Source organism: Capra hircus, chromosome 24, assembly GCF_001704415.2.
Source record: "Capra hircus breed San Clemente chromosome 24, ASM170441v1, whole genome shotgun sequence".
Classification (NCBI taxonomy): domain Eukaryota; kingdom Metazoa; phylum Chordata; class Mammalia; order Artiodactyla; family Bovidae; genus Capra; species Capra hircus.
In genome coordinates, this window is record NC_030831.1 from 11,541,774 (window position 1) to 11,565,264 (window position 23,491).

Here is a 23,491-nt window from a genome sequence, read left to right on the forward strand (position 1 = left end):
AAGGGACTCTCAGGAGTCTTCTCCAACACCACAGTTCAAAAGAATCAATTCTTCGGTGTTCAACTTTCTTTAGAGTCCAACGCTCACATCCATACATGACTACTGGAAAAACCATAGTTTGACTAGACAGACCTTTGTTGGCAAAGTAATGTCTCTGCTTTTTAGTATGCTGTCTAGGTTTGTCATAGCTTTTCTTCCAAGGAGCAAGCGTCTTTTAATTTCATGGCTGCAGTCACCATCTGCAGTGATTTTGGAGAATAAGACAATAAAACCTGTCACTGTTTCCATTGTTTCTCCATCTATTTGTGATGGGGTGATGGGACCAGATGCCATGATGTTATTTTTTTGAATGTTATATTTTAAGCCAGCTTTTTTGCTCTCTTCTTTCACTTTCAAGAGGCTCTTTAGTTCCTCTTCACTTTCTGCCATAAGGGTGGTGTCATCTGCATATCTGAGGTTATTGATATTTCTCCTGGCAATCTTGATTCCAGCCTGTGCTTTGTCCAGCCAGGCATTTCACATGATGTACTCTGCATATAAGTTAAATCAGCAGGCTGAAAATATACAGCCTTGATGTACTCCTTTCTTGATTTGGAACCAGTCTGTTATTCCATGCCCAGTTCCAACTGTTGCTTCTTGACCTACATACAGATTTCTCTGGAGGCAAGTCAGGTGCATGGTATTCCTGTCTCTTAGAGAATTTTCCACAGTTTGTTGTGATCTATACATTCAAAGGCTTTGGCGTAATCAGTAAAGCAGAAGTAGATGTTTTTCTGGAACTCTTGTTGCTTTTTCTGGGACTTCCCTGGTAGTTCAGTGTTTAAGACTCTTCACTTCCTTTGTAGGGGGCCCAGGGTCAGTCCCTGGTCAGAGAACTAAGAGCTCACATGCTGCACAGTACAACCAAAATAAATAAATAAATAAATAAATGATGCAGGGTGGCACCTGGCTATTTTCAGGATGTGGCTATTGTCTTTATAATCCCACAAAGGATCAAAAGGAGGAGGGGCAGTTTCTGACAGCTTCAGCTATTTGGTGGCAAGACCAAATGTAGTATTTAATCGCTAATGAGTACACAGAAGGGGATGAATACCAGAGTCTTAACCCCGTGGAAAAAATACCAGAGAGAAGTATGCTCTACCACCACAGGTTCCATTAAAAAAGGAGTATTAGCTCTACTCCATGTCCTGTCTTTTGTTTTGTTTTGTTTAATACCTATATTATTCAAGTGGTGAGGTGAAATAAATCAGGGCTTCAATTATTTAAGTACTGGTTTCCCGGTACTGATAGTTTAAAGCATCAAAGTCCTTTGCTTCCCTAGGAGAGCATTTCCAGAACTAGATCATGTGTACACGTCCTTTCACATCCCTTGACTGAGATTCCTGACATATTTGGGGGTTTTGAAGACTGAAGACAAAGACAGAGCATTTGACACATTCAACATCCAGTAAGCATGACTGGCATACATTAAGAAAATTGCTAAAGCTATCTCGTATTGACTTCCCAGGTAGTGCTGGTGCTAAAGACCCTGCCTCTCAATGCACGAGACATAGCAGAGATGGATTCGATTCCTGGGTTGGGAAGATTGCCTGGAAAAGGGAATGGCAACCCACTTCAGTATTCTTGTCTGGAGAATTCCATGGACAGAGGAGCCTGGGAGGCTATAGTCCATGGGGTCATAAAGAGTCAGACATGACTGAAGCGCTTTAGCATGCATATAGTATTGAACACATGAAGCTGCTATAGATCACAGACATGGAAATGCTGAGGTCTACTGAATTATGGAAACTTCAATAGTTATACATGCAAGGAACTTTAGACAACATGATTTTTAACCCCTTGATTATACAGAGATGAATTTGAAAGGTAAAATGTTATATAAGGCAAAGATTTCTCCCCTTCGCTTTCAACATCCAATAGCTGAAACGCCACAGGGAAGCTAAATCTACAAGGATTCCAAAAGGTATTAATGTCTGTAAGGTTAATGACCCAAATCCCACAGTAAAATGATGTAGCACATTGTAATTTTCTGGACTTAAAAGATAGGTCACAACTTGCAACTGATAATCTTCTCTTCAGCACAGGTTCTGGGAAATATGCCTAGGTGGTAAATTTCTTTCAAAGCACTACAACAGGAAATATCAAATGAGATTTAAAAAGGAAAATTTTGCAGGTAATAAAAATGCTTTATGATGCACCACTGGTATTAAATGTAAGAAACTCAACATTCAGAAAACTACACTACAGAGACCTGATCTAATTTTTCAAAATAATTTTGCATGAGCTGCTTTTTGAGTTGGCAAAAGCCCAGCTATTGAAACATAAGATATCTCTGCTGTTTGGGAAAGGTAGGATGCAAATGTTCAAAGGCTTACATTTATGTTATCAAGAACAATAAGAGGGCTGAACAACTTAATAATAGTATTACCTAAGGGTTGAAATTGTTTCTGATAACTCTATGCTGCTAATAAATTAGCGTTTGAGTACTACGTGTCAGGGAAAATCTGAAATATCAGAGTTAAGAAATCTGTCACTCAGTATTTTGAAGAGATTCTGAACCACCTGCAAGATGGCATATGCTAAAAATTAGTCAGATTTTAGTTACTAACCTAAAAAAAGTAACAGCATTGACGCAGCTGATGACACTTTAAGCCTGTCTTTCAATACACATCCCCAACTGCCTCTCCTGCCATTTAATTTCTTTATAAAATGGTGACTATTGTGTCAGTGAAAAGTGAAAATGAAGTTGCTCAGTCGTGTCCGACTCTTTGCGACCCCATGGACTGTAGCCTACAACGCTCATCCGTCCATGGGATTTTCCAGGCAACAGTACTAGAGTGGGTTGCCATTTCCTTCTCCACAGGATCTTCCCAACCCAGGGATCAAACTTGGGTCTCCCGCATTGTAGACAGATGCTTTACCGTCTGAGCCACAGGCTTGTAAGAAAATATTGGTAGCTACTGTTATCAAGATTGAATTAAATGCAGTGATAGTGTATTTAAAATTTGTGCAAAAAATGTTAGTTTGCAAGTTCAAGTCACAAATACACTAGAAGAGAGAATTTTTGTCCAGGAAAAGTATTTAACTGGAATTTTCATCCATCTTCTACATTTTAAGATGCATAGAGTTTGCATTTCATTAGGCACGATGGGCTATTATGTTTGTTGGTTGCTTTTTAACTAGTTTTTAAATGATTCAATTAGATAAAGAATAATAGACTGGTGAAAGAGTCATGAATTTTTTTAAAAAAATGCAATAGTTCTCAGTATAAAGTATATAAAAATAAATTTTAGCATTTTGATGATGACATTTGAGATTCAGTCTTGTGGATAAGAAAACTAAGAGTACATCGAAATATTGATTTGAGAAATATCATTAAGTAGTAATTATTCTCAAGTACAAACTTGAGAATTATTCTCAAGTACAAAGGCAAAACTGCAGTTTTACATAAATATATTTAACTGGTAATAAATATTATGTGTATAGAGCTTTTACTACCATAAAGCCCCAATCCAGTTACAAATTAAATCAATGTAAAACTATAACCAATAAAATTTGAATTAGCACCATTAATATTTTGTGATAGATGATAATTTATAAACTAAATTGGTGATACTGGCTTTAGTAGCAATAGATGTAGTAGCTTATTTTATATCTACTTAATTACTTTGAAGTTGAACATGATGAACAATCATTTGAATAATCATTTCTAGAATTATTATTGTATTTTAAGTTAATAAACTGTCCTTGAAATGGTATTAAAATAATTTAAGGATGCAAAGATAAATTATTCATTGCAGAGTTTGCATATTGCTTATAATCTGTTACGATATATACATGCAAGATCCCCAAACCATATCTATATCTTCATGGCAGATATCCTGCGGTAGTCATGGTCTTTTCATGGCTCAATTCTGCTCTTACTTCTTCTGTATGAACCATGGAGAAAACTTTGTTCATTGTGACTGTAACATTTTTGTTACCGACTTGGGGCAAACATGAAACAAGAATGAAAATGTGGTTTTAAATTTGGAAATCTGGAATATTTCCAAATATTAATTTATAAATTTTTATAAACTGGTGTGAAGATGAAAGCCTAAAGCACTGACCAAGTTCACTGACACTGTGGTAGACAGAATAATGACTCCTCCCCCAAAATGTACCCACTCTAATTCTCAGACCTGTAAATATATTACCGTACATGGCAAAAGGGACTCTCTAGATGTGATTAAAAGTATGAACCTTGAGATGGAGACGTTATCCTGGACTATCTCAATGGATGTAATCTAATCACAGGAGTCTTTAAAAATCCATATTCTTTCCCATAAGAGCTCAGGGCGAGACCCTATGAAGGAAGAAGGGCTTGATCCAACATTTATGGTTTCGAATATGAAGGAGGCCATGTGCTAAGGAGTGTGGATGCCCACAAGACACTGAAAAAGGCAAGGAAACCACTTCTTACGCGGAACCCCTAGAATGAAATGCATTACCGTCAGCACCTTGATTGCAGCCTGGTTAATCTCCTGTCAGACTTCTGACCTAAAGAATTGTAAAATAATACGTTTATACTGTTTAAACACCTGAGCTTGTGATAATGTGTTCAGGACAGAAATAAATGTCATACAGTGTTGGTATGAGGTAAATCAAATTTCTAGCATCATAATATATGGCCCAGTGGTAGATGCACTCAAATATTTCTATTAGAAGCAGTGTGATTATCAACAAAAATCTGGACAGCAAGTATTACAATGGAATTACATAGAAGAAGCATGGAGTTAGACTCTTGGTTCAAGTAGCAGATGAATCTGGGAATATATGAGTAAATCGAAAAATGAGTAAGAATTAAGAAGGAGTAGAGCTGGGGAAGGGAGGAAGCTCTGCTTACTATGTGTCACGGCAAGCAGCCAGAGAGTACAGCTTGAGTTAGGACATAAATTAAATGGGCACAACTTGACTCCAGTGTAGAACAGCATCAGAGAGTAGAGGACAGGGTCAAGGAAGGAAATGGTGTCAATGGAGGCAGCCAGGGACGAGACCATGTAAGAGCATCTGAACCATCTTACATTGTTTAAAACTCACCCTGTCAGGAATGATTTTTGGGAAAGAGGTGTCATTATCTTCTACAAGTCAGTTGATGTTGGGGTTCTAGGGTACCCTTATGGGAAAAAGTGAAGAGGAACTAAAAAGCCTCTTGATGAAAGTGAAAATGGAGAGTGAAAAAGTTGGCTTAAAGCTCAACATTCAGAAAACGAAGATCATGGCATCCGGGCCCATCACTTCATGGGAAATAGATGGGGAAACAGTGGAAACAGTGTCAGACTTTATTTTTGGGGGCTCGAAAATCACTGCAGATGGTGATTGCAGCCGTGAAATTAAAAGACGCTTACTCCTTGGAAGAAAAGTTATGACCAACCTAGATAGTATATTCAAAAGCAGGGACATTACTTTTCCGACTAAGGTCCATCTAGTCAAGGCTATGGTTTTTCCCGTGGTCATGTATGGATGTGAGAGTTGGACTGTGAGGAAGGCTGAGCACCGAAGAATTGATGCTTTTGAACTGTGGTGTTGGAGAAGACTCTTGAGAGTCCTTTGGACTGCAAGGAGATCCAACCAGTCCATTCTGAAGGAGATCAGCCCTGGGATTTCTTTGGAAGGAATGATGCTAAAGCTGAAGCTCCAGTACTTTGGCCACCTCATGCGAAGAGTTGACTCATTGGAAAAGACTCTGATGCTGGGAGGGATTGGGGGCAGGAGAAGAAGGGGACGACAGAGGATGAGATTGCTGGATGGCATCACAGACTCGATGGATGTGAGTCTGAGTGAACTCCGGGAGTTGGTGATGGACAGGGAGGCCTGGCGTGCTGTGATTCATGGGGTCGCAAAGAGTCAGACAAGACTGAGCGACTGAACTGAACTGAACTAGGGTATCCTACAAAACAGTGATGCCAGTTAGCATTCAGTTATTTGATGAGAACTGGAAAGTTCCATTTTGTGTAATAATGTTGCCATATTTTATTTCTTATAAGACCAGAAATGATTTATCTATGCATTAGTTAAGAGCTAAGAACTATCAAACTTTTTTTTCATCCTCACAAACCTCCTTTGTGACATTATTAAAACTTATTTAAAACATTTAATAGCTTAGAATGCAAGCTATTTTTAATCTTTGGCTCAAATAGACACTATACTAGCTGGGAGAACGTTATAATAGCTTTAAGTTCATAACACATAATTTACACTCAGTTTAGAACTGGCTAAGACCTATCCTCCCATTGGTCTCACATCGAATATTGCAAAGTTTGAGCTATGTGCATTTGTCTCATCTAAGTCACAATGGAGCAGATAAGAGGAAAGAAGGCCTGTATGATTGAGCACAGAGGAGGGCAAGTGCTGTGCCTTTCAAAGATGGAGGTCTGAATTCTTCTCAAAGACCTTTGTACTTTCAGAACAAAGACATGGATAAGGCAATAAACAATGGATGGTGGGCATAGACAGAGTGGAGAACAAAGGAGGGTTTTTCCATTCTCCCTGAAGGTTTCCTGCGATAGAAATGGAAAAGCCCAACCAATCAAGTTGTTCCATGGGAACTGGTGGACCAGTGGGAAAACCACAGTAAGTGGGAAAACCCAAATGTTGGATGTTGTTGGCCCTTCTGCACTCAGTGGTTTAGTCATGTCCGACTCTTTGAGACCTCATGGACTGCAGCCCACCAGGCCTCTCTGTTTACAGAATTCTCGAGTCAAGCATGCTGGAGTGGGTTGCCATTTCCTCCTCCAGGGATTTTCCCGACCCAGATATCAAACCTGGGTCTCCTGTATTGGCAGGCAGGTTCTTTACCGCCACCTGGGATCCTATTTTTGTGTCTTGCATCTTGAGAAAGGTATTTAAGCTCTCTGCGCTTTGGCTTCTTCATGGATACAGTTAAAGCATGCATGTCCTTGACTGTTCTATGACATCTCAGGGTTTTGTAACCTGAGATGCATCAGGTTTGGGGCAGCAGAGGCTATCATTGGGGGGAGAGGCTGAGACAAGGAGGCTTTCAGTGCTGCTTCAAGCACAGAAGTTTCATCAGTGTCTGTTTCACTGACTGGCATTTATACACCTTAAAACAAAACAAAACAAAACAAAAAAGACTTCTGCTTTTAAAAACCGAAAAATGTGATGATAACTGGGCACCATCGATCTGTTATTGTCTCCAGGTCTAAGACTCTGTGACTCAGAATTTCTGTCTTGTTTTACATTCCTTATTGTCTCCAGGTCTGAGACTCTGTGATACAGTTTTTGTCTTGTTTGGCTTCCTTTTGTAAGTTTCTCTTTTTCTTCTAATGCCATTATTGATTCTGCGGGCAACAGGGCCTCCCAGGAAGATCTGCTTTCCATTTTCCTTGCATGAAAAGCCAGAAATAGATAAAATAAATGAATCCATGAGGAGCTTACCATGTTTTCAATCACCAAGGCAGAATTCCCAGATTTCAGTTCTAATCATTCCAGATAGAAAGACTATAGGCAGAAATGAAACATACTACCTTCACATAGTATAATCAATTATCTGAGAGTATAATATTTTAGATTTCATGACAGTCTGCCCTTCCTTCTTCTCTCCACCTCTATGTAATTACCCACCTTCTGATCATTTTATTGCTCTTTAGCATTTATATAAAATTACAGGCCAGGAAATGAGGCAGATGTATAACAAATACATGTAAAATTGTTTATTACTAGCAATGTCTCCTGAAAGTTAGAATGGAGAAAGGTTGAAACTAGAAACTAATAGAACTTTGGGGTTATTTATCTCTTTCATTTGTTGGTGTCTTGCCACTCTTCAGTGAGCTGAACCTAGATAATTGAGAGTCTGCCATCAAATAAGGGTCCTTGAAATTACAGTTTTAAATATAAATGATTGTAAAGTCAAATCATACACACACTACTAACTTGTAGTTATAACAGATGGATTCAAAGTTATTTTTACTTATTCAGGAATGTCATTTCCTTCTAGTCAGCCACCATTTATTTAGTTGCTAAGCGATTGGGTAAATGAAGACATACAAAGTAGGAGAAAGGGTGTCTTGCTTTCAAGAATATTAAAAACAAATGAAGAAGAAAGGCAGAAAGAAAGAGAGAAGAGAGAAGATTTAGAGAGAAAGAGACCTAGAAAGAGAAATATCAGATATATTAATATGATCCATAGCCTATAATTATGAAAACTATTATAAAATTGTGTTCATTGAAAGATTGATTTGTGGAATAACTGAAAGTGATTTGTAGGATAAAATAATGAAAAAATGCAATTATTACTCAGCATTATATTAACATTCCAGTTAAAAACGTTTGTGCTTTGCTTAAAAACTTTTAGGCATTTTTTGTTTCCATTTTAATGTTTGTTCATTATTTCCTGAAATGTGCTTTTGAAAATCTTCCCTTTCTTTTTCCCATTTTTTCTTCGTGTGGACAATTATATGTTATGTGTTTGTCCAGTTTGTTTGTTTCCAGAAACTGTGTAAGATGACCATATCTCTCCGATAACCCCATTTGCTGCCTTTGGAGCTTTTTGTAACCCACCAAGCTCCTCTGTCCATAAGATTCTCCAGGTAAGAATACTGGAGTGGGTTGCCACGCCCTCCTCCAGGGGATTTTCCCGAGGCAGGAATCAAACTCGCATCTTCTGTTTCTTCTGCATTGTAGGCAGATTCTTTACCCACTGAGCCAGCGGGGAAGCCCTTTAAAAATAACTATCAGCCGGTTTTTATATTACAATATTGAAGTTTTATAAGCTCACTTTGCTCAGCTGAATACCAAGATAACCTTTATTTACATAATTTTTTAAAAACATAGACCCATTACCTGATGATGGTACCAAAGATAAGATCATAGAGCAGTTACATCTTTGGTGTTTACTTTTGCTTATTCAAATTACTTTTTGTAAAACTTTAAGCATTCACAGGACAGCATAGGGTGGGGGTTCTGGTCTCTTTGTTTGTTGTATACGAGCAACAATTTTTAGACGATATATCGTAAGCAGGGAAATGAAGGGAATCTGCAGACATGAGAGTGTTTGGGCATTCCTCAGACAAAATCTAGACACCCAGCTCCTCTCATGAATTGCCTCTGCTCTTGCCTGAAAGAGAAGCACTCAGCTTTCTTGCTTTCCCGTTCTCCACGGATCCTTCCGTTCCTCTGATTGAGGACAATCAAGCCAATAGGTACTATAGACTCTGGATCAAGGCTCCCTTTGGCTCTATTCTGAATCATTTCTGTAGTCTTTTACTTTCCAATTGTTGAAACTTAAAGTTGCTATTTGGGAACTCTGTTTCCATTCTCTGCCATCTCTGTTTCTTAAGTACTTTTTGCTACAATGGAACTGGAAGCTTTATATAATTTGAACAGTACTTTGTAGGGATTTCCAGTCTTCCATTTTCACCTGTGCTTTATAGAAAGCTGAGCCAACATTTTATTGTGCTATTGCCTACAATAGTAAAATAATAGCCCACTAAAGGATATCTGTTTTTGAAAAAAAGCTTTTGTGCTGATGAAAAATACCATATAACACTACAGTAATTTTTTAAACTCTTCGACTAGTACTTCTCATAAAGTAGAGAAGCAAAGCAATATTTATTTTCAAAACTGATAATGTTGGGCTGTGAAGACAGTCTTTTCTTTCTAGTCAAATATAAGTATAATAAAGGGGCGTTGCCTCCATAATATCATAAGGTTTTTTATTATAGATTTTGTTAACTAAAAGATGCTGTTACAAGTTAGTACGATTTTTGCTAGAGAAAAATTAGTTAGGGGAGAAAAAACTATCACCTTTTATGGAAGGTAAGAAAGTTGGACAATTGAAGAGAAATAAGCAAGCATCATATCAGGCAGAAGGAGAAGGGGACGACAGAGGATGAGATGGTTGGATGACATCACCGACTCAATGGACATGGGTTTGGGTGAACTCCAGGAGTTGGTGATGGACAGGGAGGCCTGGCGTGCTGCGGTTCATGGGGTCACAAAGAGTCAGACACGACTGAGCAACTGAACTGAACTGAACTGAACATATGCTCATCGTAATGTGAAATGATCTTCCAAATACGTTTTATTGTTGTTTTACTTTCCTAAATGGTTGTGAGTAGATTTTCAGTTCTCAGAGGGCATGAGGCCATAAATATTAAATTCATTCACTTATTTTGTCATCTTTTCCTTTACCAAATAAGACCTAAGTTTTGTTCAACATTCAATCAGTCATTGTTAAAAATGTTACCTGTGAATTACAAGATACACAATTTGGAAAGTGAAAGTGAAAGTTGCTCAGTCGTGTCCAACTCTTTGCAACCCCGTGGATTATACAGTCCATGGAATTCTCCAGGCCAGAATACTGGAGTGGGTAGCCGTTTCCTTCTCCAGAGAATCTTCCTAAGCCAGGGATTGAACCCAGGTCTCTTGCATTGCAGGTGGATTCTTTACCAGCCCTGCCACCAGGGAAGTCCAAGCAAATATCTCCATGCCTGTTTCTTTATCATTAAATCTGGGGAATAGATAGTCCTTTTCTCAGAAATTATAGGGTTTGTGCCATGACTAAATCTAAGATTCTGCACAAAGCATATAGAGCGGGACTGGCACTTAGGAAGTACAGGTAAGTATTATCTTACAAAGAAGGTTATTTAATTTGCCCCAAAGCCCTCATAGTCATTGTCATCCTCATTAATGCAGCTCATTTCCAGATGCGGATATGGAGGTTCAGAGAAGTCACTTCCCTATCCAGAGTCTTCCAGCAGGAAGGCAGTCAGGCTAGACTCTATTGAGATTCTTTCTCTCATTTCCTGGGTAGCTACTATACAGAAATGCTTTCTAGGTCTTAAAGACATGATATAAAATAAAGTTCTAGTGGGATGAGTCCAAGTTTGAAGAGCAGCCAAAATGATCAAATGGTGGTTTAGTCACTTACAGTGGAACCTTGGCCTTCCCTAGCTCAATTGGTAAAGAATCCGCCTGCAGTGCAGGAGACCCTGGTTGGATTCCTGGGTTGGGAAGATCCAATGGAGAAGAGATAGGTTGCCCACTCCAGTATTCTTGGGCTTCCCTTTTGGCTCAGCTGGTAAAGAATCCATCTGCAATGCGGGAGAACTGGGTTTGATCCCTGGGTCTGGAAGGTACTCTGGAGAAGGGAAAGACCACCCACTCCAGTATTCTGGCCTGGAGAATTCTATGGACTGTAGAGTGGAACCTTGTTTATTCATTTCGCTGAACTTTCTTTTTTTTTAATTAAAGCAATGAAGATTGTAACAACTACCTTCCAGTCTTGATATTGCTGCAAATATTACATGAAAAAATATATTGTGTGGGTTGTCCAAAATGTGTGCCAAAGTTAAATTTTAAAAATTGGTATTAGTCATCAATACATAACACTCTTCTAGAAACAGAAAATACAATGTGGGCAAAACTGACAGTTTCTGCCCTTATGAAGCTTGAATTCTGTGTGTCAAGGCCAGTTTTAAACTTATTACAGAATGAACACTATAAATACAATTTTGATAAATATCATGAAGAAGTATAGATCAATGAACTTGTGCAATGGTGGGGCCAGGTCTAGTGCGTTGGTCCAGTGATTGGGAAAACAAAAACATTAAGTTGAGTTAGACACTCGAATATCAGGTTTGCATTAAGGTATAGAACAACAACAAACATAACTAATTGTAGGTTTAAAATTAAGTGTAACTTTGTCCTGTCTCCTGAGCTTGTTGTTTAGTTGCTAAGTCATGTACAACTGACTTTTTTGCGACCCCATGGATTGTAGCCTCCCAGGCTCCTCTGTCCATGGGATTTCCCGGGGAAAAATACTGGAAAGTGAAAGTGAAACTTGCTCAGTCCTGTCCAGCTCCAGAGACTGTAGTCCATGGAATTCTCCAGGCCAGAATACTGGAGAGGGTAGCCTTTCCCTTCTCCAGGGGATCGTCCCAACTCAGGGATCGAACCCAGGTCTCCCACATTTCAGGCAGATTCTTTTCTAGCTGAGCCACAAGGGAAGCTGAAATACTGGAGGGGGTTGCCACTTCCTTCTCCAAGGGATCTTCCCAGATCAGGGATCAAACCCAGATCTTTTACCATTGGAGCCACAAGGCAAAGGGAGCTATACCCACCGTGGGTATATTTTGGTCCATTTTCTAGACTCTCAGATATATTGATTTACTATTGTAGTTACAGAACTTAGGTCCTAATCAAGACTGCATTTTATTGGGTCCCACAAAACATTCAGCTTAACCTGTGGAAAATGTAGACCTTGGTACTCTCCATTTCCCATCAATAGAGTACTCAAGGTGCCCTTTCTGCTTTTCTCATCATTCAAACAATAAAGTGAACTCCTTTATGGATAAAGAAAAGTATTTTTCTTTATACTACAACAGCTAAATCAATTTCGAAATCCTAGAGTGGATGCAAGAATACTGAATTTTTTAAAAAGTATTAGTTAACTGTTTAATATTAATGCCTGTGAAAACAAAATAAGCACCAGAGATGTTACAGGAATCTTATTCTGAGTATTGAACGTGAGTGTTCTCTAAAATTGAATATATATATATAATTTTTTCTAGTAACTCCATAAATTATGTCTCTTCTACTCTGTGATGGGTTTATGGCATAAGCTCTACAGAAAGGAGCTATATTATTTGTCACTTTTAAAATTTTAATAAGTGTAATTTAATCAGACTGTGGAATGAAGTTAGAAAAAAAATCTTTGTTTCCTTTATACACGATTGCAGTTGAATGAAAGGGATTATAAATGATTTATAAAGGTTTATAACTTGAGTAACCGGATTTCTCTATTGGTATAGTAAAGAATGACAGAAGGTAAAAATGACCACATTTATTGAACTGGAGCATCTTTTCTTGAGATATTTGATTTCTATATTACATTTTTAAAGGAATTTTCCTTTTGAAATTTTTGATTAATTATTAATTTTTTCCCCAAAGTTAGAATTATATTAAAAAATAAAATCAATGCATATTATTATACAGGAAAAAAACTCTGTTAAAATTTGGAGTAAGTTTGGAATGTTCTTTGGAATGTTCTAATAAACTGCGATAGCATTGTACAAGCTATTTGTTTATGATTTATAAAATTTCCACTTGGAGTTATGTCTCCATTTTCATTCTTGATATTGCTATTTAATCCTTTCTCCTTTCCTTTCTAATAACCTTTGCTTCAAAGGAGCCTCTTTTATTGGTATTTATTCCCAAAAGCAGCATTTGTGTTTTGGGGGGTCAGATCTTTTTTGTTTCATTATTTTCTGTTCTTGAAAATATTCCTTTTTCCATAGGTTTTATTTACCTCATCTTTTCAGCTGCCTCACATTGAACTTGTAACATTCATATCATCTTTCTCCCTACATTTAAATAGATGCATGTTTAGATATAAGTACACTTCAGTAAAAGATTTTAACTGCATTCTGCAATTTTTTGCTATTTAGTACTTGTTTTAAAAATGTGATTATTTTAAACCCAAGGGTTTTAGAAGAGCAATTAATTTTTTAAAATATTTTAACAAAATTTGTATTTCAAAATTAAATTAATTGTTATGAGAGAAAATGTTCTGTATTACAGCAATGTTTGGAAGTCTGTTGAGACCTTTATTATATTGCCATTTAATAAAGGTGTGTTAATCAAAATTAAAACATATTAATTTAAAGTTGATTTTTTTTTAAAGTTTATTCTCTATTTATCAGGCTCAATAATAACTATCATTAAATTTTGATAGATTTTATGATAGCATTGAGCATTATTTTGTTCTAAAAGATCTTTCTTTAAAACTGTGTTTTTAAAACATCCACAGTAATTATAAACATCAATTTATATTTATTCATAAAATTTTACTTTACATATTTGCTTTTGTGCTGTTATTTAAAAAGCATCAAATTGGACAAAGAAGGACTCATTCTAATAATAAAAAGAGATATCCAGTAAGAAATAATATATTTATAAGCTAAATGGAAAATACAATGTTCTGATAGAGCTAATACATTATGACATTTTAAGATAGTATTTTCATGCCATTTAATTACGTATATTTCTCATTCCTCTATTTTTGCTTATAAGGTGTTCATATACAGAATACATAGCCTGGGAATTTTTCATCCAACTTGAAAATGTTATCTTAAACTTGTCATTGTTCATATGACTGCTTTTTTCTAGAAATTTTTTATCTTCTTAAGTGATTCTTACAAGAATTCATCCTTAAGAACATGTCTCAAATGTACTTGACATACATTTTAAAATCACTGATAAGGAAAAAAGTGTTAAACAAGGTATCAAGGAAATTTTCACTTTGAGGAAAACTTTATTAACTTTCAGTCTTCTGCCATGAGGGTAAATGGGTAGGTGTGGACACCTGAGAAGAATGTTTATTTCAGGAGATTCTGCTATTATCCAGGCAATGAACATGCCAATTGAATAGCACCATTATTTTATTTCCCTTTCGGGAGTCATCTTTAGCCTATGGATAATGATAAACTCCATAGATAGTAGAGATTTTTAAAAATTGCTCTTTTGTTGTAATTTACTTAAATTTATGTCTGGCAAATGCATTTGAGGTAAGAAAGTTCTAACAAAAACTCTTGAAGTTTATACTCAAAGCTGTCTTTAAAAAAATGTAGCACAATTACACAAAATGTTTGTTGCTTAAACACATTTTTGTCATCTATCCCCACCACCCTGAAAATTCATTGGAAGGACTGATGCTGAAGCTGAATTTCTGATACTTTGGCCACCTGATGTGCAGAGCCAACTCTGGAAAAGACCCAGATGCTGGGGAAGATTGAGGGCAGGAGGAGAAGGGGACGGACGACAGAGGATGAGATGGTTGGATGGCGTCACTGACTCAATGGACGAGTCTGAGCAAACTCTGGGAGATGGTGAAGGACAGGGAAGCCTGGCGTGCTGCAGTCCATGGGGTTGCAAAGACTCAGACACAACTGAGCAACAACAACAATCCCGACAATACAAAAGTGTGTACACACTCAGTATAGTATGAGTTATTTTTTATAACATTCTGACTTTCCTTATTGTTATCTTGTAAGTCTCAAAATTTCACTTCTAAGAGATCCATTGCCCATTATGAACAGCTATCCTCATTCCTTAGATGTTCAATAGCAATTTAGTGGTCATTTAAAATTTAACAAGTAATTATGAAGAAAAATTAAAATAGTGGCCTTCACATTACATATAGGTTAATTTTCAAAGTAAAAAAAATATTTTTCATAGTAGCAGTTTCTCTGACATAATTTCCCAATATAAAATACATGTGAAATATTAATGCTAAAAGCTAAAGAAATGGTAATGGGAACTTTTGAGAATTTAAAGCTAATTATCATGATTAATTTAGCTTCACCTCTCAGCAAAACTAAACCGTAACAAATGTGGGCACTATTATCACTCACATTTTGTTTTCGTTAAATGTCAATATTTTGAGTACTAGTATCCTGAGTAGCCTATATTTCTATTGTGTTATTTTCAGAGTGGTATTTTTGGAAGGTGATTTAGTCTAAATGGATCCAGTTTATTCATGTAATTTATTTTTATATCCTGAATTTTGTGCTAATACAGAAAAGGTACAAAGCTGACTTGCTGAACACAGGTAAAATTCCTGTGTTCTGCTACAAGCATCTTACTTTTTCAGTGATATCTAAGATAAACATGCTAAGTACAGGAAAATAGAAAGATCTGAATTCTAACTACATCTCATTTGCTCACAAGTTTGTCAGGATGATTAAAATTAATATATATATATATATATACACACATATGCATATGTACTGTCTACAATTGTATTTTTATTACAAATTTGGCTCCTTAGTAACACTAATTTGTAATTGTCCAACCTTATCATTAGTACACACAAACAAGAATTAAGCACCTGTCTTCCACCCTGTGGGCTGAGTGGGTAAATAATCCACCTGCAAATGAAAGAGACTTGGGTTTAATCCCTGGGTCAGGAAGAACCCCTGGAGAAGGAAAATGGCAACCCACTTCAGTATTCTTGCCTGAGAAATCCCGTGGACAGAGGAATCTGAGGGGTTACAGTCCAAAGGGTTGCAAAGAATGGGACGCGACTGAGCGGCTAAACACAAACCAAAAACACAAACCTCCACTAATACCCTCTCACCGTTTTTCCTAAGAAGAATAAACACTGAGTTGGTATATTTAGTCATTTTGTCAAATCAGAATGCAGCGGTTATGTGGAAGGCTTGCTACTGCCTAGTTTTAATCATATTAATGTGATAATTTCTTCCACTCATGTGTATAATTGAATGCTGACCAATGCATATATTACAGAATTCTTTCAAGACTGTAGAAAACGAAAGAGGGTAGAAAACACTTACTCCAAAGCAAATTATTTTGATTTGGAAACTTGCACAATTAAGAGACCACAAAAATGTTAACAAAACACATAAAAACAATTAAGCACTCCCTTTTTGTCAGTGCCTTCCACATGTCATCACATTCAATCATCACAATGATCTTATTAATTAAGTTATCATTCATTTTTATTTTGTTTGAAAAAACATTTTATGTGCATAAAATATGATTAATTAGAAACACTGAATCATGGCGCACTTTCAGCATTGATCCAAGAATGACCATTTTAAAAAATTTACTTGGTATTTAGTTATTCATTATAAATTTAATAAGTAGAGCTTCCCAGGTGACACAGTGGTAAAGTAACTGCCTGCCAATGCAGGAGACCCAAGAGATGTGCGTTTAATCCCTGCGTCAAGAAGATCCTCTGGAGAAGGAAATGGCAATCCATTCCAGGATTCTTGCCTGGGAAATCCCATGGACAGAGGAGACTGGTGAACTACAGTCCACGGGGTCGCAGAGTCAGGCATGACTGAGCATGCATGCACATAATAAGTATATACTGACTGCGTGTAGAGTCTGATAAAGCAGAATTTTATTTGTGCTAGGCTAAGACTGTCATTTGTCAGCATAGCAGGACACAAGTGATGCTGTCTATGAGGGCCCTGAATCTGTGTCTGTCCAGGGACCATCCCTTCTAAGGGTATGATTTAAGAGGTTTCTAAAAGTGAAAGTAGAAAATAAATGTGAAAAATGTGCAACTGCCAGGGTTGTGGCAGAGGGCACAATTTTTGTTTTTTTCTTGAGGAACTAGGGAAAATATCAATGAATGTTTTTGATTAGGAGGACTTTAATCAGCACTGCTGGCCTGAACAGATCTGTAGCTCTAGGCTGGACAGGAGCCTAAGGATCATGCCACATTGAGACTTGGACATGCGTAGCTTACTGGTTCACATGAGATTAACACCTGGCTAAAACACAGCTTTCATAGGAAGCATAGAGAATCCTCACTGAAGAGGACACAACAGAGAGGAAGCCAGACCAGATAAGCTTAACCCAGGACCAAGTCTTTCCCATCATGATGTCTGTTACTTGAATTTATTTCAGTTCTTAATATTAGACATGTGTTGGTGAACAAAATAAAAAGGGACATAGTGGACAAAATGTCATTGCAGGCATAAGTACTACTATTCACATATAATATTTGTGTCTGGAATAATAAAAGAGCCCCTCTCCTTTGTGTTAGACCACTCTGCACCCACAGCCCTCAGGAGAGCTGGAGACAGAGGCTCCCCCCTCCCTCCAGTAGCAGCCCTCTTAGCAGAGTCCTATATCACCCCGCAGAAATGGTCCCTGGCAGAAAAAGTGGATATGCCCAGGGTCTGCAGGAGCCATCAGTAGCCACCAGAGGGGGCTCTGATGCCTTGTGGACCAATCTGCTACCCTGGAGAGTTAAGGTTCATACAGCCCCTACTGTGTGACAGGGCCTTAAAAACACCTAAAATTAGAGCTATCAAATGTTCCAGCAGTCCCACTCTTAGGCCTACATCTGGAGAAAAACATGGTTCAAAAAGACACATGTACCCAGTGTTCACTGCAGCACTGTCGACAATAGGCAAGACACGGAGGCATCCTAAATGTCCATTGACATAGGAATGAATAATGAAGCACAAAGGCATATTAAAAAGGATGGAACAATTCCACTTTCAGCAACATGGATGGACCTAGAGACTATCAGACGAAGTGAAGCAAGTCAGAGAAAGACAGATACCATGGTATCACTTATACGCAGAATTTAAAGAAATGATATAAACGACATATATCATTTACAATACGAAATGATATATTTACAAAATAGAAACAGACTCACAAACTTAGAGGAAGAATTTATGGTTACCTGGAGGAAGAGGGGACTAGATTGGGATTTTGGGATTGACATGTACATACTGCTATATTTAAAATAAAATGGCTTTTTATGCAAAAAAAAAAAAAAAAAAAAAAAAAGAAAAGAAAAAAAGCAAAGAAATCCTCCCAGGGACACTTCTCAGAATGCAGGAGAACATTTTCCTCAGGGGTTGAGCTAAGCAGGAGTGGGTAGGCCAGAGCCAATGCCTTTGGCTTCTTTCAAGACTCAGGCATATTTAGACCTGGAGAAAATGGAAGACACACTGTTCTCTGTCTTTTCTTCTCCTCCTTTTTCTAACCCTTCAGCCTAGATCTTTTACTTTACTGAGAAGCTTCTCACTGCTGCCTTATTTCATTTTTTATGATGATTGTTCAGTAACGTGAGAAATATCACAGCCACATGTGCAAATAGAAGGCTTATCTCAATACACCGACAGAATCAACTATGATCTCATATTTTTGAGCATTTTCATCACGTATTGATTCAACACAGTTCATTTTAAAAGGCTGATTTTTATCTCGGTTTTCATAAGAAAAAGTGGATTTTTTCCAATAAAAGAAAAACTAAAAATGCCCAGCATTGCTAAACAACACACAAGAACCAGTGTAACGAAGCTGTAAAACACCATCAGAAATAATCTCTAGAAGGAACACATTAGATTGGAAGAAGATAAATAGAAACCAATACGTATCCTAGAAATTCCATAGAACCGTTTAATGATCACAAATAAACTGTGGTGATAATTCCCAGAGGAGTATGTCAGAGAAATTATACTCTTCATGTGGACCCATTGATCACTGACAGACATTCAGGACTAAACTATTAGATGTAACACTGACTGGTGGAAACAGAATTCCACTGGAATACAATAAGCAGTCCATTCAGAGAAATTTTGTTTGTCCTTTAAGCTCTAGTTTCTAAATTACACCTCTTTTGCATCCAGTTGAATCCAGTTAAGTTCATCCTTATTTTAACAAAATGGGATTGTTGTAAGTTAATATCTTCCTTACAAACAGGTCTCATTGCCAATAACACACTTAGCAGAATTGGTAACTTGAGTAAATATTAGTCACCTAAATTGTAGTTTTAGTCAGCCATCATATTTTCCAGAAAAATAAAAAAATCAGGAGGAGAGAGGTTAAATTAATCAGTAAACATGTGAATCTGAGTCTCTTTTGTACGCCTTAAAATCTGTTATGTTGTTAGCACTATAATAGCTTCTGGGATGTTAATAACACAAGAACAGATTTCATCTAAGCCTATGATGAGCTTGAAACTTATTTAAGAAGACAACACAACATGAAGGAAAACAGCATATAAAAGCTGATAATAAGTGTAAACTATGTGGCAGATTTTGATGTTAAAGGGAAACAGAAAAAAGAATTGCTAAGAGTCATATGAGCTTGGGCTTAAAAAGGTTTGAAGAAGTAAACCAAAAGTTTGGGGAATTATACCGCTGTCTTTAATCTGGTTTATCAATATGAAGTGGAGGGGAGCTGTACCAAGAAGGTAGTGAAAAGTGTTAGTTGCTCAGTCATGTCCGACTATTTGGATCATAGATTGTGGGAAGGATCCTAGGAAGGGCGGTAGAAAGTGGCTTTCTTGTGTAGGGTCACTTTGCATCTTTAACACACATTCCTCCTCCTATTGGGGCTCCCCTGGAGGAGGAAACAGCAACCCACTCCACTATTCTTGCCTGGAGAATCCCATGGACAGAGAAGCCTGGTGGGCTACAGTCCATGGAATCGCAAAGATTCAGACAGGACTTAGCAGCTAACACTTTCACCTTAGTTTCCTCCTATATTCATGTTAAATACCTTTAAAAAAATCTGCATAGACTGATCTTCATTTAACCTACAATCACTTATCTAAAATGTTTGATCATGAGGCCAGGACAGCATAAAATAAAGTTTACTTAATTCCCAGTTCTTGTTAAATCCATAGTTTATGGTTATGTGATTATAAAATTTAATATAATTAGGTAAAATCTTTCTCAAGTCCCAAGCCCTGGTTAGCTATAAAACACATATAATGAAATTTTAAATAAAACATAGCCTGCAAGCTACGATGTGAATACAGTATCTCAGAAGAAGTTATCCATTTATTTCCTTTTCTTCCCCTCTTAAAATGAAAAAATAATGAGAGAAATCAGGTGTCTTGAAAATAAAGTAATTGTTATTGAAGAAATAATTATGAGGGTTTTTTTTTGTATTGAGTAAATTTGTCCAACTGTGAAAGATAGAAGTATATGTTTTTCATCAACAACGTTTTCACTGATTAAGAAATGATAAATGTTTTTAGTGAGTTGGTCAGATTAATTGCAGTGTGAATAATAATAAGGAAGTTATCACCATATGAAGAATTGTGACCTTTAGTTCAAGAAAAATTGCATTTTCTTGACCAAATTCTCCACCTGTGTTATTATAACCCGTGTACGCATCTGGGTTAGCTAGGAAAGCTTTTTTGCAGCTCTATGCTGAACGTGTTTGTTATCTGCACAACATGGTTATCACAGCATAGCCTAACAGATACTGAATTTTTATACAATGAAAATGACTTTTAGGACAGAAGTATGAAAAACAAACTGATAATATAGGTTATCAATCAGTCAATCAATCAGTCCCTGATTTCCATTTGTCCTTTGAATATGATTCTCACCACATAATATAGCCTGGTTTTGAAGCAAATAAATAAAATAAGAATACTTGCATGATTGATCTCTAAAAGCCTATGTTAACAAAATAATAGAGTCAAAATAATTCCTTCCTAAGACTGCACTGAATTACCCTGTTGTATGAATTTCGCTGAACATAAGGTCCCAAAGAGAAAGCAGTTCTAATTAGAACTCTGTTAAATGTAGGCAAAAATATACACTCTATTATATTCCAAAAGTCCCTTGAGAGCAGAGGCTTGGTCTTCTTCTGGTCTGGTCTTTATCACCATTGGTCCGTCTGAATTGAGTGCTGTGCCAGCCTAGAAATAGAACTCTAATAAGTATTTCCTGAAGAGTGAATAAATATTTTAATTTTCTTTTTGTGCTCTAAACCAGATCAAGTGGGGTAAGAGACTCTTTAAAATGTCAGGATATTGACATATATTTACTAACATGGCAGGATATTGACATATATTTACTAACATGGCAAGCAGGTTGTAAGCATTGATATTGTGTGTGAGAATCCTGTGCTGTCATGGTCTGGCTATATCTGGTTAACATGTCAAAGGACTAGTGGTTTTGTGTCTTATCATTTTATACTTTTGCCTATGCATAATATCTTCTTGCCACCTGAGAGACCGTGGCTGGCATCATGTCACCTCCTAGTCCATTAAAATTGCTCTCTTTTAGTATCTTATCAACTGAGATCACTCTTCTGAACTTCCTTTAAGGATGACAAATGAATATGTTAAATTATTCTGTGCTATTACATCATCGGAAAAGACCCTTCTGCTGGGAAAGATAGAGTGCAGGAGGGGAAGGGGCAACAGAGGATGAGATGGTTGGATGGCATCACAGATGCAATGGACATGAGTTAGTGCAAACTCTGGAGATGGTGAAGGACAGGGAAGCCTGGTGTGCTGCAGGGCATGGGGTCACAAATAGTCAGATACAACTGAGCGACTGAACAACTATATTAATGGTGCTAAATATTAGTGTGGGCTTCCCTGGTGGCTCAGATGGTAAAGAACCTGCCTGCAATTCAGGAGACCCAGATTCAATCCCTGAGTCAGGAAGATCCCCTGGAAAAGGGAAAGGCAACCCACTCCAGTATTCTTGCCTGGAGAATCCCATGAACAGAGGAGCCTGGCTGGCTAGAGTTAATGGGGTTGCAAAGAGTTGGACATGACTGAGTGACTAACACACACAAATATTAGTGTAAATACTAACAACAACTACAATGATTATATTATATATAAAATTATACTTTAAAAGGATAATGTAAGTAACAGATACAAAATAAACATGCTATAATTAAATGGAAGCTTTTGTTGACCTGAAAAAAATAGAATGCCAGATATTTCTCCAGCAAAGATGGGTTTATTTGGAATCATCAGAGAGTTGCGATTCAGGATCTGTACCCATGGTGAGCCACGTGCAGGTTCCCCCAAGGCAAGGGAAGGGTCCTTTCAAAGCAGGGGAAAGGAAGTTGGCAAGACTATGTTCAGCAAAAAGTCTGTGGCTTTTCCTGGTTGAGTCCTTACTGGTCACGAAGAGTCTTTCTGCTTCCTATTGAGTACACGCTCAGTTACTCATTTGTGTCCGACTCTTTGTGACCCCATGGACTGTAGCCAGCCAGGCTCCTCTGTCCATAGGATTTCCCAGGCAAGGATACTGGAGTTGGTTGCCATATTCTTTTCCAGGGGATCTTTCTGACCAGGAATTGAGCCTGTTTCTCTTTTATCTCCTACATTGGCAGACGGATTCTTTACCACTGTGCACCTGGGAAGCCCTCTTTTCTTGTTCAAAGCTATTACTTCAGGATATGACAGCTCTCTCTTCTGGTTTTCCCATTCTATTTAATTGAGGGTCTTGTTTTATTGATTGTTGATGTATTCCACCTTGTTCTAAATCAAAGTTCCTCCCCCAGAGAAATCCAAACCCTGGCTCATCACCAACCCTCCTCCAATCCTGAAAAGTGTTGATTTCACAGGGAGAAACAAATTCAGTTGCCAAAAAAGCAACTGAACACAAAGCATGTTAGGGGATAAATTACTTTCTGTTCATAATTTCCCCTCTGAAGCCACACATGAATTTTTAACAGTACAGCTTTGAAAACAGGTTTGTTTTTTTTTTAAATTTGCTGTTTAACATGCATACCCCCAAACGTAGAGGGGTACGCTAGCATAAGCCCTTTAAAGAAATCTTGGAATCATCTTCTACCTCTGCTTCTTTGCAGCTTCAGAATTAGAATATGCAGGAGGCAATTGTGATTTTGTACAATCAGGTCACAGGACTGTTGAGGTGTTGGCTCTAGGCTCATTCTGTTACAAACAGCGAGCTCACCTCTAGGAGAAAGATTCAGATACTCGGGGAAAACTCATTTGTTCTGAAACGTACTGCAGAGAAAGGTCTTTGTTCACAGAGTTACAGAAATCTTTGCCAAGCCTCCAGCTTATTTACGTAAAACCCAATTTTATTTTCACCTGTATGAATGCTGTCACAAGTAAGAGGAAAAGGTGATAGAGAAAGCAGATGTCAATTAGTATCACTTGGAGGGTGATGTACATTGGAATGGAGTCAGTGTTGATGAACCCTTC